The sequence below is a fragment of the Apostichopus japonicus genome, chromosome 17 (genome assembly GCF_037975245.1).
Source record: "Apostichopus japonicus isolate 1M-3 chromosome 17, ASM3797524v1, whole genome shotgun sequence".
In the NCBI taxonomy this organism is placed as follows: domain Eukaryota; kingdom Metazoa; phylum Echinodermata; class Holothuroidea; order Aspidochirotida; family Stichopodidae; genus Apostichopus; species Apostichopus japonicus.
In genome coordinates this window covers 21,904,441-21,921,739 of record NC_092577.1, presented here as the reverse complement: position 1 = coordinate 21,921,739, position 17,299 = coordinate 21,904,441, and the positions used below count along the sequence as shown (strand labels likewise).

General features: G+C 44.3%; 2 long non-coding RNA genes across 2 annotated transcripts; both read right to left on the bottom strand.

Moving 5' to 3' along the window:
• Positions 1-381: 381 nt before the first annotated feature.
• LOC139984924 (uncharacterized) lies at positions 382-8,822 on the bottom strand. Its single transcript, XR_011799231.1, has 4 exons — positions 8,571-8,822; positions 4,618-4,773; positions 2,878-3,008; positions 382-1,996 (listed from the first exon to the last, which is right to left on the bottom strand). It is a non-coding gene; the product is annotated as an uncharacterized lncRNA (long non-coding RNA).
• Positions 8,823-15,448: 6,626 nt separating this feature from the next.
• On the bottom strand, positions 15,449-16,499 carry LOC139954844 (uncharacterized). Its single transcript, XR_011788211.1, has 3 exons — positions 16,303-16,499; positions 16,121-16,207; positions 15,449-15,994 (listed from the first exon to the last, which is right to left on the bottom strand). It is a non-coding gene; the product is annotated as an uncharacterized lncRNA (long non-coding RNA).
• Between the last annotated feature and the right edge of the window lie 800 nt (positions 16,500-17,299).

Genomic DNA, 17,299 nt, shown 5'->3' with positions numbered 1-17,299 from the left:
GTTATGTGAAAGAGTAATTGTGACACTAGCTTAATTCACGATACGTGTAGTATAGTATTTGTGATGTGAATCAAATATCAGGATTCGTGGTTAAAAAATGAAAGTATCATTTTGAGGGACCATGTAAAGGTTGATTCACAATTTCTATGCGTAAAATATATTCATTGATATTTAAACCTGTTCGTAGTTTTAATTTGTAAGCTCGGCAGCAATCTCGTGCAATCTTGCATTCTTAACATTACAGTACCGCACAATAGTTACTTTAAATTGTTTTGTGTAAGAAGCCGAGACGTCTCTCACTGGGCATATTCCTCACATACTGCAAAGTCTTTGTACAGATAGGCCGACCATACATGCTGTTAAGACAATTTATCAATTTATCTTTGTCACACCTTAAGACTACCAACTAAGCCGATATTTGCAAGAGTCCAAAGAGGTACGTTAATTTATGTTATGGTTTAATGTAATAAGTTTACCCCGGACCTAAAGGCTTCTTCCTGTCCAATTGTATATGTATTTGATGGAATGTGCACTTTGTAGTTGTTTGTATCATTATTATTTGTATTTGTAGTTTTCACGAAGGTAAACAAAGAAACGAAGACGAATAAATAAAGAGCAACCTTCCGTAGAAGACTCGGTCTTTTTTGACGGCTACAGTTACACTAGGTATAATAGTAAGAACTTCATTCGATAATGAGGTCAATATACGAATTAATTAAACTTGGAGCCTTATGTTATGTGCATCAAAATTGGTCGTATATAAATCGTATGTTAGGCTGACCCATAACTACGTAGCCTAGCCTATGATGGATCTGATCGCCAAAGACCTCAATTACACGCATAACCACGGCATAGGCTGTTATTTCACTGAGTGAAAGGAAAAACAATATGTATTGTTTAACGTTTGTTACATTCATATTCGTTAAAGTTGAAACATCACATTATTAATACCTAGTGGTATGAGCAACGGTCAACGTGTGAAGCCTGGCTTGGCTGAAGTGTACTACCGTAACGTTCAACTGATCTAGCCTACCGTTACTTAACCGTACTTCACTGATGGTACAGATGAAACAAGTAGAAAACAAAACTAGCACTGGTTACACTTCATTACCTCGAAAAGTTTGGGCTACTTCGGGGCAGTTGATTCCCCAATGGTTTATCAGATCAACTGCCTCGCGACTCATTTTCGATGTGCTGATATGTAATAAAAACTGTGGAGCAAACTGGGCACGTCGTGCAAAGAAGTTTTTCTGTCGCAACACAACGCGCACGTACGTAGGTACAGTATAGTGTACTGCACAAACCGTACTGCGTATATACGATCGCGTGTAGTTGGCCCATCCAAAACGTGAATGTGCGATTTGCCCAACTTGTAGCAAAGTAGTATGCAAATTGCACGATACATACCTAACTATTAGGTAATGTCAAAATGATACCCAACCCTTGTGGGAAACGTGACAACGAGTTTGACCAATTATTGGAGAATGCAACAAACGTGCAACAAAAGAAACTTTTTAACATTATTGTGGCAAAGCTTAACCAATACGCTGAGCAACGGGCATTACACAACGAAAAAAATGCTCAGTGTTTTAACAGTGTAACTGTGCGACTATTGTTTCAACTTTGTTGAAAGTTCTTGTTGAAGCATATATATGGGACCCAGGTCTGAAAATTTTCAGTCCTACTTCCTTTTGATTTTCAAATATGTCTTGAATGGCACAACTGATAATGACATTTTCCCAGGTACATCAATGTCGTAAACAACAATCTGGAGGAACTGCCAGGTGTTGTATGATTGCCACTGATAATCCATATCCAAAACATGAAAAAACTTCAAACATAGATCACTGGCATTAAGCAGCGACTCCTGTGGAATGGCTTCTCTCTCTATGATTATGTACGTTTGTTCCGGGCTGACCCTGCTGCTTCCAATAGGTAAAACGAATGGTTGCTTTTGTTTCACCCCTTCAAGGTAGTGTGGAATATTGGTTCCAATCTGAAATGAAAAAGAAAAGGTTATGGAAGCAAACTTGTTAGATTTATTCAAATGCTGCCTTCCATATAGAAAGGACCATATATTGTAGTACTCCCCAGAAGGTGGGGTATTGATAGAAGCAATCTTTGTTTCGATTAAGGATGTGCAATATTTAGCATTTCACAACTTCAGTGATGAATAGTGCCACAATTTCATAGAGGGTTATAGAGGTGCCAGGTATTTTATGCATTGTACTGAAAACAATTTTTTTTTTACTACAAGTTAACAAGACAATTATACTATCCCACCATACTGCCTGGAATACCACAATGTCCTATATCCGATCGGTGTCAATTAGATTGTACACTCTTCCACTGCACACTCAACATATTCTGCATTAACATTTCTATACATATATGTATTCATATATCATGTGTATAGTGGAATGAAGAAATCATTGTTACAACTCTACGTGTAATAAATTTGGTTTAGGGTTTGTACAATGCAACCTGGTGGCAGTGGTCTGTGTCAGAACTTGCTATTGGGTAATATTTTCACAATTTCTGGGGCTGGTGAGGTTCTTCGGGCATTTGATTGGCACAGCTGCAGAGCATTAGTGACCGATGCTTTGATAGTCCCTTCCACCATTCGCCTTAATGCTGAAAGCATCGTTCATGTCTTTTAGATGGGAACATATAATGGTGGTTCTACGAGCAGGGTGGGATTGTAATTGATGCATGTCTTGTCTCACCAATCGATGTACACTGCTCGAGAAGAGAAGGCAAGCTCTTTGCCTGATTGATCCATAATTGTATCGTCTGTCAATTTTCCTAGATGAACCTGTCACCGACGATGATCTAATAAAAATAATTTTTCAACTTAAAATTTAGCTTTCAGCTCACCTTTTGCAAATCCACAAATGAAGTTAGGGCATCTTCAATTGTAGCCCGTTTTCCTTTGCCCTTCACCTTCTGTGACCCAACAGGTAGAATGCATGGAATGCACTGCTGTGCAATGTTGCATACTTCATCATCTGTAAACAGGGAAATAAAAACCTTGGGGAAAGATTCACAGATTTAACACTCATGGAGGCACTGATGATGCCCGTGTTATAAGCTAACACATTTGTGGTAATATATGATGATATATGGTAATAATATATGGTAATATATGATGATATATCAGTTAAAATAATGTCTTTCAGTGGAACAATATGCATTATTATAGTGTGGATAGGATCTCCGACGGCTCTACAAATCCACCAATTTATCAACAGCATCTCTGATTGTGATTCAAAGTTGGGTGGATGCCAGGCCAATGAATGTTTGTCGATGAAGCCAGACATTATTACCAGAATTCTGATGCGAGAATAGAAAACATTTGTAGCTTATAGCAAATCCGATGTCATCTATGTTGACTGTGCAGGGTTGTGCCCATGCCAGACCTGAGGCACTGTGTACTGACACATGGCAATCAGGCATAATACTTGACACTATTCTGTTATCTGACTGGTCACCTTAATCCCCTGACTGACCCCCTCCTCCAAATACACACCATTTTCATTATTTCCCTCCTTACCATGGATAATCAAGTTGACTCTATCTGTAAGTCCTGTTATTGGCAGATCCGGAATATTGGCAAAATTAGAAGGTATATCTCAGATGATGCATGTAAGACTTTGTGCCCTTGTGACATCAAGACTTTGTGCCCTTGTGCCCTTGTGACATGCCCTTGTGACATCAAAACTGGACTACTGCAATGCACTGCTATATGGCCTGCCTCACAAGCTAACCGATCGCCTTCAGCGAGTTCAGAATCGCGCTGCACGGCTTGTAAGTCGCACTCGTAGACATGAGCATATTACACCCGTATTACGTGACTTACATTGGTTGCCGATTCATTGCAGGTTCAATTGTAAGATTCTGTTATATACATATAAGTCACTTAATGGTTTAGCCCCTATCTACCTCTCTGAATGAATGCATAAATACAAGCCTACTCGATCTCTACGCTCAGAATCCAAGTCCTTACTTACCAAACCTGTCATTAAAACTTCTACATACGGAAACAGGCGTTTCGATTACTCATCTGCGACATTATGGAACAGTTTATCGGAGGAAGCTAAGTGTGCCAAAAATATAGATGAATTTAAAAAACTAGTCAAAACCTTTCTATTTAGATCTGCATTCCATTAGCTGTGTTTTCTATACTATATATTGTCACATTTTACAACGCATTTTCCATTTTGCGTTTTTGCGGTTATAGCGCTTTGAAATTTCAAAATTTTTCACATTTATATATATTTTAAATTTCAAGAATTTGTTTGTATCATTTTCGCTTTTACATTTGCATTTTTTATACAATTTATTGTCAGTTGGTATTTACAAAATTTTCTACCCTTTTTATACCTTACATTATCGATTTATATATTTGTATATCATGATTGTTTGTATTTTACTGTAAAGCGCCTTAGAGCAATTTCTGATTGGATAAGGGCGCTATAGAAATTTGGTATAATAAATAATAAATAAATGACTGAGGGTGAAGCTCAACCGGGGGCCCACTGACACATCACTGGCAGTGTGACATGAAAACAGTTCACATGCATTTTACATGGGTTTAAGTTATTGCAACTTAGTTACCTGATAGTTGACTGATGTCTTGAACAATCCCCAGGTGTCGACACCAACCATTTTGCTTGTGAGCATAATGCAGTAGGTTCCTAGCGAGTGCAGGTGTCCATAACAGGAACAATTTGTCCCACACTTTGGCTTGATGACTTCAAAGTCGAGATTAATCTGAAAAAGGATGAAATATGTGACAAGTCTGCACAGAAAGCAGTTTTTGTGCCCAGACTTGGACTGTGAACATTTTTTTCCTATAATTTTTTTACACAATGATGATTCATGATATATACAATATACAATATTGCTATGGAAAAGATTTACACATTGTGAGTGTGGGTGAAAACAATTTATCACAGATAATAGCTTTCAAGTTGGGAAATGTTGGTAGCCCATCGGACTACTGCTACTCAGTGTTCTGACAGTTCTGGTAGTCCAACGCGTATTTGGTTGTCTAGGGCTACACTCCGCTACAGCCTACTGAACTACCACGTATTTCGAACCCTGACGATTATGCCAGGGCCTATATAGATTGAGGTTTGTCTGGTGCTGGCATCATAATCTGAATATTTTCAATCAATGTTGAAGCAATTGAGCTGAAAAGTGCACAGTATACAGGCACCCCGTGCTACTTACTTCTTACAGCAACATCCCCCCCCCCCCGCTTAACTGTACATACTTAATTTGTAGAATTAATATACAAGTATTTATCGTAGGGTATCTCAAGGTGCCGGCATACTGCGGGGGCCCGAATAATGCATATACACCTAGGCTACCTAACAATGCGTTCCAATATTACCGTATAGCAACGCGCTCAAAAAGCGCTATGAACAAATAGCATCTGCTAGGTCTACTTATTTTCAACTATAATATATGCAAAACAGGCTGTTTTTCATATCTTGACCAAATAGACCTAGCAGAGGCCTAACATTGTAGGCTAGGCCTAAATGTTAATTTTGTGTCATAGTTCAAAATTTTCATTCCCAAGAAATTTTAAAATGAAATCGTTGTAAATTTATTCCAAGTTCTGCCTCTCTTTTGGTCTTCTTTGCCTTTCCGTTCGGTAGTCTGATAAGCTACAGTATGTTAGTACACTTACTGCTTAATCAGATGTAGCATTAGCTATTTAACTAAACTATTTTTGTTATATAGGCCTAACCCTAAAATTCTGGTAAAAACTCTGATGATAGTTTTGTTCACAGGTGCTAGTTCCATAGCTAACATTAGGCCTAACGTTAGGCTAAAATTAGTAGCTGAACGCTACTGTAGGCCTACGTGTGCTTTTTACGTGCAAAGAAACGGAAACGGACCAAAGGTCAACAAAACCAAAAACAATCCCAGTTTGTTAACAACCACCAAAAACCCAACTGAAAACCCACAAATAGAAATCTCTCAATAACCCACAAATGTATAAAATGTAGCGTTTAACGTGACGTGAAAAGAACACGGACCCAAAGGCTAACAGAACCAAAACAATAAAGCTGCACAAACCAGCCCCAAAAAGCCAAGTCCAAACCACAAACAGAAACCCCCCTCCCCCCAACCCATATTATGTAACGACCACACAACTAACTCCAAAATTCATCCGGGGTACGCCGTCCCGATAGCAGACGACAGGCTTGCGCATTACCTGCGAAGTTTTCCCAATACGGGTCTTTTCAAGCCCCTAGAAGTATTCCCCCTTTTCTTACGAGGGAGCAGAGTTCTTAACTCCCCGTCAACCTTGATCGAGTGGACCTCCCTGTCAGGAACAGGAGGTCCACTAGCGACCATCGTGTCCGGTATAGCGGAAGCGGCTGCGGGTAGGGTGGAAGGGCCACTCGAGTCAATGAGATCAGTGGCCTGTTTCGTCTCATCAAACCAATCGGAGGACTCCTTAGCCACAACTAATAAGGCTGTAGTGCAGTCCTCCATTGGCGAGTCAGAATCTGGGCCACTTAATTGTCTCTTGGGCCGGTTGACTCGGGGCCCAACTAGTATCACCGATAGCGGGCATAGCTACCGGTGAACCAGTACAAGCGGCATCCTGCGCCGCGTGCCACTCCGCTAGTACCACCTCCGCCGTTTTGTCCTGCTCTGCCTCAGTGGGCAGGCTGGCAGTCTCGGCAAGTTCGATCAGGGGAGAGGTCGGACACGAAAGGGGGAACAAAGCCTCCACCGGGGCGATGACAAGAGCATCATGTGATACGGTTTCAGAGGCCGGGACAGGGACCGCTTCAACCACGCCCGTAGCCACTCTCGCGGTGTATGAGCGGTCTGGGCATAAACGGGCGAGATGGCCCGTTTTCCCACACGAGTTGCAAACGATATCCCCTTTACACTCGGCCAGGGTATGCCCAACCTGTAAACAGCGGCTACACCGCTTGTTCGGGCACAACCTGGCCTCATGCTCATCCAGCCTACACCTCCAACAAGTGCGAGGCTGTCCCGGGTATGCAATGTGGGCCCTGTGCCCATTAGCCCACAAGGTAGAGGGGATATCGGACTTGAGTTCAACTCTAACTCGTCTAGTCCCGGTCTTGACACCCTTACATTCAAGGAATTCCGGCTCCTCGTAGCCGGTCACCTTCCCAAAACGCCCCAGTGTCCGCACAACAACCTGTTCAGACATGTCCAGAGGGAGATGGAGGACTGTCACCCACACCGAACTGTCATACGGTGTGACCTTTAATCCCTCAACTCCCTCCAACACATGGACACCTCGGACGCGGGCAGCCTCCGAGGTGAACCCAACATCAAAAACATTCATACCCCGGAGAGGTTTACGTTGAAGCGCGTCAACCTCTCCAGGGACCTTTAAACCAAGAGAACGCAAAACTGAAAAAACTTGTCCGGGGACGACCTTAGCCTCCCCCGAAAAACTCAACAATACGATTTTGCTATCACGGCGAGCCGCCATGACAGCTAGGGGTGTGGCAAGCCACGCACCTTCTAAAAACAAAAACCACGCAACAAAGCCAAAACTACCATAAACAAACTATTGAAAGGCCAACGTAAAAAACACAAAGTGTGTGGTGAACGAAAAAGTGGTGAGCAGCCGAAAACACGTCGTCCGCACTCCACGAAAGCAAACTAAATCACGTAAAATGCCATCATATCTTGTCCACGTCCGTCACCCAACTGTAGGCTTACGTACGTACATTACGTACGTACATACGTACGTACATTACGCACATTGCAAATGCTTCACACTACAGTTGCTGCCCCTGTGTGTAAAAAAAAACACCCCATTAGCCTGTCCAAATTTAGCCGTCATCCTCATGATCGCAAATAGGCCTAGCCTAGGGGCCTAATCATATTTACTTAGCAAACTTCGCACAACAATGCTTAATTATGCATCGTCAACAATGCTTACTTATGCAGTTCTGCATCGTCATATTTCTTTTAAATATACAGTTCGGCAAATGTAAAACTATGGAATGTTTGGTCTCCGTGCAAGTCCTAACACCGGGCAATCCTAACGTTATTAATAGGCCTAGGCCCTATAGGATATATTGACATCTTACTTCTTAGGCCTATCGAAAAACTTTGCATTTTTGTACGTAGGCTAACTGGCAGCGACTAGGCTAAACGGGTCCGTTTAACAACTTTAATTAGAACTTTAATTAGACAGAACTTTAATTAGCTCCATATTTTACAATTTCAACCATTAGGGGCCTAATATTCATACAGGATTGTGGATTTGTATATCAGATACAAGAGCCTAGTAGAGGTTCTGTACATGTATACATCATCTCAATATTTGAATGAAACTACATAGCCTAACCAGATAGCCCACTGCAATAGTGTACTGTTTACAGGCCTAGCCTACGTCAGGCCTAGCCTATGTTATGGCTTAACGTTAGGCCATAGGCTAGTACGACTACGAAGTCAGTCACCGACTTAGCCTTACGTTATGTCTTCGTATGCTACGTCAGCATTTCTTGAAATTTAATTACATATAAAAAAGATATTTGCACATGATACCATACCTTGAAGTGAATTAGCCCATTCCATCAAGCCCCATTCTTCTAATTTATCTTTCACAAAGGAATCCATCTGTGCTTCTGATCATGTTCGCTCTGTCAGCAAACTTGTCCTACAGCCATTTTGTCTATGGCGCGCAAGCAGGGCCAATATTATCAGACGGTCAATGTGTGTTCGTTAATTGGCTGATCTGACATGGTGCACCCATATTCCTATAATGTTGACCAATTTTAGTGCAATATTATTTCACTCGTTGATGAAAGTCAGTTTCGGACTTAGCATTAGGTCAAGCTTCCTGTATGGTACAAGCCAAAAAATTGGCAGTTGGCTTTCGTGGAGTGGGTGTGTGCGTTTGTCGTATATAGTTATCGTATATCGTTTTAAGTTTAAACCTGTCTTAAGTTTGTTTTTGTTACTCCTCTGTGGCCTAGCCACCTTCGGTATCATGGCATCGCGCCGTGATTCGAAAATTGTTAAGTTGACCTTCACCGGTGAACAAGCGGTTCCACCGGTGCAAGTTTTTAGTATTTTAAAGAGTAAGGGTGTTGTTGTGCCTGGAGAGGTTGATGCTTTACAAGCTCTCCAGGGTCGTAATACGTATGATCTACGTTTTACCAGTGACGTGACCCGGCAGAAGGGTGTGACGTTGCTGAGTGGGGTTGAAGGTTTGACAGTTACTCCATACCAGGGATGAGACTGAGCCGGGGAAAAAAAATCTGAAATTTATCGATCGCCGTCCTGGGGGAGGGGTTTAAGGGGAGTGGGTGTCCCCCTCCCCTTTAGAATTTTTTTGTCAGGTAAGGAGGGCTTAAATGCAAAATGGTGGACTCTAGATGGAATCTATCACATCCATTTTGAACCAAAAAAAGGATTTTTTGCTTGCTTTGTGCTGCTTGATTCCACCACTGATCAAATTCGGTGTTCCTTCCCTTCACAGTCCAGCATGTTCGGCCAAAAAAAAAATAAATAAATAAAAAAAATTAAATAAACAAAACAATAACAAATAATAAAAAACGCGAATTACGAGAAAAAACGCGAAAATGAACACCAAAAAAAATTAGGAAATCCGCGTTTCCGCGGAAGAGTCTCATGCCTGCTCCATACGAACGTTCCGTAACTGTCATCCACGTAGGATTAGAGGTGCGTCAGGAACTTGTCGCAACTGTTTTAGGTCGGTTTGGGGCTGTGAAGGCTATTAAAATGTGCTCCCACGCAAAGGCCCCCGGGGTGTTGAACGGGCACCGACAGGTTCGGATCGACCTAAAGCAGGACATTCCCTCCTTCCTTTTTATTGCCGGGCATAAAGCTCACATGCGTTACCCCGGTCAACCCCGTACCTGCTTCAGGTGACGGGAGACCGGGCACGAAGCCAAGGGCTGCCCAAATAAAAAGTGTGGGCGCTGCCTTCGTCTTGGGCATGATACCTCTGCTTGCCCAAGCGAAGTTGTGTGCTCACTCTGTGGGAAGGAGGGACATGTCTTTCGCGCTTGTCCCTCCTCTTATGTCTTTATGACAAAGAGTGGGGTCAAGCCATGGCGCCAAGTTCTGGCGCACCTACTGCCCCGGAGGAAGCTCCTCGCAAGGAGGGAGAACCGGGTGAGGATTCACTCTCCGCACCTCCTTCACCCTCCCCCGTAGTTGCAGACCCCAACCCCGTGCCCGCACCGAGAAAGTCTCCACCAGCTTCCCCCATCAACCCCGTGCCCGCACCGTGTCCACCACACAGCGAAGCGGACACGGGGTCTCCACCAGCTTCCCCCATCAACCCGTCCAGTTCCGTCCCCAGTCCGCCGCCGGTATCGCCAGATCCGGAGACTGTCTGACGACGACTCGGTCGTCGGGTCTCCGGAGGCTATGTCTGACAGCGACTCCGGAGGCTGTGATCGTCGAGCCGAAACGTGCCACTAGGACCAGCTGGTACGACGAGATGGGGGGAACCCTCACTGAAAAGGTCGGCCTCAAGTGACGACTCCGACGACGATATGTCGTCTAGAGCGCGCTTGAAGCTTACAGAATCGTCGTCGGCAGAGTTTTGCCCCATTGCCCTCTCATGGCACATACATTTTCAGTTGCCACCTTCAACGTCAATGGCATGAGGGATTATCGCAAGCGCAGTCCCATTTTCCAATAATGTATTTCAATGGAAGTCGACTGAGTTTGCCTGCAAGAAACACATATTTTGGAAGAACATGTCCCTCTATGGGCTTATGAGTGGGGTGGTGGGCTGCATGCTTCGTTTGCTTCGTCTTCATCCTGTGGCACTGTCATCCTCCTGTCACCTCGTCAGGCGGGTTGTGCCACTAGGGTGGAGACGGATCACGAAGGCCGATTGGTTTGCATTCTTTTCAAGTATCCACAGGGTAACATCTCCCTTTGCAATGTGTATGCTCCCAATCGGCCTTCTGCTAGACGAGATTTTTTTAACACACTGCCTTCCTTTGTTCCTGGTACCTGGTAACTGTGTCCCAGACTCGGGGCTTCTGTGTCTGCTAGTCCCGACGCTGGGATCAGAGAATTGGTCAGATTCACTTCGGCACACTTTTTAGCCGATGTCTGGAGGCATATGCACCCGTGTAGTACGGTATATACGTGGGTGACGCTCAGCTGTCCGCTCTCTGACCAAGACACTGTAGTAGCACGTTTTGTTTTGCCTTCCATTTTCCCGATCGGGCGGGGCCTATGGAAGCTTAACTGTCGGATTCTTGGCGAGGCAGAATTCCGCCAGGGTTTCGAGACCAGGTACAAAGGATGGCAAACATTGAAGCCGGCCTTTGCTTCTACATCCCAGTGGTGGGATGATGTCAAGTTGCGCGTCAAACGCTACGCAATTCAGTATTGCGTGACCCGCGCACGGCGTCGAAGAGAAAAATTATCGAAGCTGTGCGCGGAGGTGAAGTTTGGTGACCCTTCGGCAGTCATCGCTTTGCAGACTTATCTCGATGAAAAGTACCACGGTGCCCGCGTCAGGGCCCGTGTCGAAGCGGTGGAAGCCGAGGAGCGCCCTTCACTGAGGTTTTACCAGTCCGTTAGCTCATCGGCGGGTGACAGACGCGTCCCGTCTGTGCGCGCTACCGATGGGACCGTGGTCAGTGACCCTCATGGCATTGTCCGCGTATATAAAGAGTATTATTCGAGTTTGTTTACGCGTGGCAATGTCGACTTGTCAGCACAGTCTGATTTATTGAGGGGAATCTCAAAAACCGTTCCCCACGATGCCAATGATATTTGGGGGGGGGGGCGGAATAACCACAGTTGAGCTTTGGAAGGCGCTTTCGAAAATGAAGAACGGCAAGTCCCCGGGTTCGGACGGGCTTCCGAGGGAGTTCTACCGAACCTTCTGGGCAATAATAGGACCCGACATCAGAGCCGTCTTCGAGGACGCCTTCCAAAACGGACTGTTAAACCAAAGTCAACGTCTGGGCATGATTACTTTGCTGCCAAAGTCTGGGGACCCCTTGGATCCCCATAACAAGCGTCCGATCACCTTGTTAAATTTGGACTACAAGTTGCTGGCTAAGGCTTTGTGCAACCGCCTTGCACTGGCTATGCCGCATCTTGTTCGTGATCTCCAGACTTGTGCAGTGAAGGGTGATTGCATCCAGCAAAACTTGTGGTTGATGCGCGACTTGACCGACTTTGTTATTGAGCGTGATCTGCCATGTGCATTGGTGTCTCTGGACCAGCAGAAGGCCTTTGACATGGTGGATCGCGGTTTTTTAATGAATGTATTGGAGACGTTTCAGTTGCACCCAAATTTTCGTAAATGGATTTCTGTTTTGTATGAACAAAGTTTCAGTTCTGTTATCGTAAATGGGTTTTGTTCGGAGGTTTTAACGTAGAGAGGGGGGTACGCCAGGGGTGCCCTCTGTCTCCATTACTTTATGTTTTGTTTAGCGAGTCCCTCTCTCGTCTTTTGGAAAGGGACTCCAAACTTGTTCCATTCGTTGTGCCAAGGGGTGCCAAAGTGAAATGCGTTCAATATGCAGATGACGTGACATGTGTTGTTTCGAGTCTGGGCTCCTTTCGTGCCCTCTCGCAGGATTTATCTATCTTTGAGAGAGCTACCGGGGCGAAGTTGAATCCGGAAAAGACAAAGGGCCTTCGCCTTGGTAGCTGGAGATACAGAGACTTACCATTCGGTGCGTCGTGGTCGGATCAGAATATCAACATTAATGGTATATGGTTCGGCTACGATGCACCTTGTGACGTCACCTGGAACGAGAGGGCTGAGGTATTTGAGCGCAGGCTCGAAGCCTTTGGCACCCACTGGCTTTCGATCCTAGGGAAAGTCACTGTTAGTAATCGTTTCGTTTCGCCCATCTTGTGGTACCCGGGCGCGGTGTACCCTATTCCGCGTCGCGTCCTGGTGCGGTTGGAGAGGGCGATTTTTTCATTCATATGGTCTGGTGGTACAGAGCTGGTCAAGAGGGCGGTATTGTACCAACAACTGGAGAAGGGGGGGCTAGGGGTGGTTCATCTGGGAAGTAAGTTAACTTGTTTGTTATTTAAGCAATTGTTTGTAGCGGTAACTGACCCAGGGTTGCCTTGTTCATATTTTGTACGTTTTTGGGGCGGGTTGCACTTGCGTCGATGGGTTCCGGCGCTGTTTAGCAACAGAGAACCGCATAGTAGCACACCAAGCAGAGTGGTGCGTGTCATTTGCTCCGCTCTTATTGAGTTGCCCCCTGTTGACCTGTCACGGCCGGCCCTCGTTCTCAGTTCCTTGCAGGATAGGGCCTTGAATGCAATTTTGGTACAGGGACGTCATCCTGTCGAAGTATGGCGTTCGGTGCATTCAAGGCTGAATGGTTGCAGGCTCCGTGATCTTGCATGGAGAATTGCACATGGTGCCTTGGTGACCAATTTGAAAAGGTATCACTGGCGATTGGGTGATGGACTGTGCCCGAGGACCGGCTGTGACAGCTTAGAAAGTACTGCCCATGTTTTTTGGCATTGCCCCTTTGTTTTGAACTTGTGGGAGTGGTTTCAGTCCTGGACCGACCGTTTAACGGGAGACCGTTCCTGGTCGGTAGGACAGGGCTTTGTTTTATATGGATTAGATCCTCCAGTTTGTTCCGTTGCTGTGTTGCAGCGTATTATTTATGTTTGTTCTGTTCTAAAAAAACTTATTTGGAGGAATAGATGTGATGTTGTTTTTAGGGGGAAATTTGCCAGTTGGCAGGCAGTCCTGGAGGCGGTGAAGTCTGACATACGCCTTCAAATTGAAGGCGACTTTCGCCGTTTATCTGGGGCTGCCTTTTTTGGACGGGTGTGCTGGGGAAGGCTGTTTTGTTTCGCTGCGTGCTGGTTGTCCTTTTGTGGTTTTTTGAATGTTTCAGTGGGTGGTTGGGCGTTTTGTCTCTACAGGTCGGTGGGCGTATGAACCTTTTTTGGTTCCTTGCAAAAGGAACCTATGCAGTCAGGTTGGCGTGTGTGTGTATGCGTGTATGTGTGTGTGCGTCTGTGACACTTGCTTGGGTACGCTCTATCTCAATAAGGGACTGTTGGATTGAGGCCAAACTTGGACTATAGATCCCCCATATGGTGAAGGTGTGCCCTATTGTTTTTGGTGCCCACAAAGGTCACCAAAGGTCAGTTATGGTCCAAAAACAGAAAATATTAAAACTGCAATAACTCCCAGTGCCAATGTGCGACAAGTTGTGAACTGGTTAGGGGAACATTTTCAAACTTAACGGTCACGTGATCCGAGGTCACCAAAGGTCAATTAATGATAAAAAAAAGTACTATTTTTGCGATAACTTGAGAACAAATTGTCCGTTAGTGTTGGGAGTTGCTTCAATGTAATCCAATTGTCGACCCGCATGTGGGTGACCCTTGACCTCAATTTGACCTCTGGTGACCTTTTCGTGTTTTGTGGATTTTTTACAGTTTCGATGCTATTTTCAGATGTTAAAGGTACCTTCTGATCATAAATGTCAATAGGTTGACCCCGTGTGACCTTCGTATGCGAAGTTATGTGAGGTCAAAGTTAATTTTCAGACATTTAATGCAATAACTCAGTTCCAAGGTGTGACAAGGTTGATATTTTTGGAGTAGTTGCAAATGGTATAGGGGAATATTTTCAAACTTGACGGTCATGTGATACAAGGTCACCAAAGGTCAATTAATGATAAAAAACTAGTATTTTTGTAACAAGTTGAGAACAAATTGTCCGTTAGGGTTGGGAGTTGCTTCAATGTAATCCAATTGTCGACCCGCATCTGGGTGACCCTTGACCTCAATTTGACCTCTGGTGACCTTTTCGTGTTTTGTGGATTTTTAGTTTCGATGCTATTTTCAGATGTCAAAGGTACCTTCCGATCATAAATGTCAATGGGTTGACCCCCATTTGACCTTCGTGTGCGAAGTTATTTGAGGTAAAAAGTTAATTTTCAGACATTTAATGCAATAACTCCCAGTGCCAAGGTGTGACAAGGTTGATTTTTTTGGACAAGTTGCAAATGGTATAGGGGAATATTTTCAAACTTAACGGTCATGTGATACAAGGTCACCAAAGGTCAGCTAATGTTAAAAAAGTAGTATTATGGGGGGAGAAAATGGGGAAAGAAAAAATGTTTTAATTTTTACAGTCATGCTCTATATAGGTCTCACCGATCAAAAATGTCAATCGGTAGACCTCCGGGTGACCTTTGTGTGTGAAGTTCAAAGTTAATTTTTGGATATTTAATGCAATTAAATCTCAATGCCAAGGTGTGACATGGTTGATATTTTGGGACAAGTTGTGAATGGGGTGGTGGAACATTTTGAAACTTAAAGGTCATGTCATCTGAGGTCACCATTGTTATCATATCTGTTGACACGCTTGTAGGTCTCTTATTTCTTACATTTTCGACGCCATATTTAGATCACAAGTGTTGGCTATAGTGTTGGTTACTTTATGGGAACATGTAGGAGCTTGACCTGAGTTTCGTTTATAAGAATGGGGTGGTTTGGTAGTGCCGTTTGGCCGTGACGTTTTGTATCCCGTACGACGGGTCACGTAAAAAGCACCCAAATTGGGTTATAAGACCATTGACCCTGTGTTTGGGTCATGAATATGACCCAGGTGTTTTAAGAGTGTAAGACATCCGATCTCTCTTCCTTATTGCAGTTTCTGATGAATGGTTATTTACATTGAGTTGCTCCCTTCAGATACTTTTCTGGTTGTCTTAGTCCAAATGTAGGGGGTCTGGCTCTGTATGATAACAAAGAAAGAAACCGTTAATACATTTGATTACTTCCTGTATGATTGAAGACGAAATCTTATTTTGAAACTCTTTACCTTCTCAGTGACGCTCCTGATCACCCCAGCAGTCTGTACAGCATTTTGCCTCTTGTGACTGACCAGGTAATATTTTTGCTGTACCTTTTCGGTATGTGTCATGTGGCTGGCAAGAGTTTTCAGTGCTGATGGTTGTTCTTCGAAGTACTGAAAATATGTAAAACATATGAAGTAATTTACACCGGTTTAGAATGTTAACGCTAAGAGAGAAACGACAAACACGCTTACTATCAATATATCGTTCACTGTCTTAATTTAGAAGTATTTTCTTACCTTAAACACTATGTATGGGTTCTCCTGTCCAATAGACCAACCACATTGGCCCGAAGACCGTCTCCCACTGATTTGGGGGGATTCTTCCTGTTGGGAAAGTGAGAAAAAGTCAGCGTTATCACTTTGTTACGAAAGTAGCTAATGGGGTGCCGATGACATGTTACAATAGGAGAGAAGTTTACCTTATCTCTTGGATGTAATATGTCAGGTCAGTGAACAGCTCTCTGTTAAGTGCAAGGGTTGAGGCCCCGTATGTAGTGACCGTCTTGTGGTCGGAGACCAGCATTGCCCACATATCCTCTCCTTCTGAATTTCTTTGCCTCCTAGCCTTCATCTGATTCTCCACCATCATATTTGCTACTGCCGATGCCCTCTGCCTGTTTGCTAGGATCGAATACATCGAAGTAAATGGCATAACGAACATATGAACTCAGTTGTCCACTTCGAGAGACCCAAAACTCGCATTAATATTTTCCCCTCTTGTATTACTTACGTCGATATCTTGGCTGTCTATGAGCAGCTCGTGTGCCTCGGCCTCTAATCTCCCCTCTCTCTGCTTTTCTCTTTCTTCTCTTTTCTCTCCCAGAAAGGCAATTACTTGCTTCTGGGAACTGGACAGGCGTGATCTTCGTGTCAAGTAAAAGCCACTTGAGGAATTTCAAATATGCCGAGATGTAGGCGGCGACGGTCCCCGGTTGTTGCCCCCGATCGCTTGGCATTTCTGCGAACAGGCGGTTAATGTGACCTCTTGTCATAGACTGTTCGATGATGCCGTCGCCGTACTGGTTCATACGTGTTATCTTACGAACCAGTTCGGCGGAGTTTTCCTGATCGAGTGACCCTCCTCCTTCACGGCTCTGGAGTCATTCCCTGTACGTTTTACAGTGGTTTTTGATGAAGGTCGGGTCCTCCTGTTCCATCTCCACCACTTCATCACTTTCCGACTCCTGTTCCTGCCCTGTCTCTTCCTCTTCCCTAAACTCTTCCTCCTCCTGCACCTTCCCCACAGGGATGTAAGTGCAGCCAAAAAAAAAAACCGGAAAAATATTCGGAGACCCCAGGTGAATGCCGTCCTAACACATCCTACTCCTAGCTCTGACTACTTACACACTATCGTTACTGTATGTTAGGCTAGCTTAGAAGTATTAGCGCTAACACATCCTACCCCTAGTTCTTACT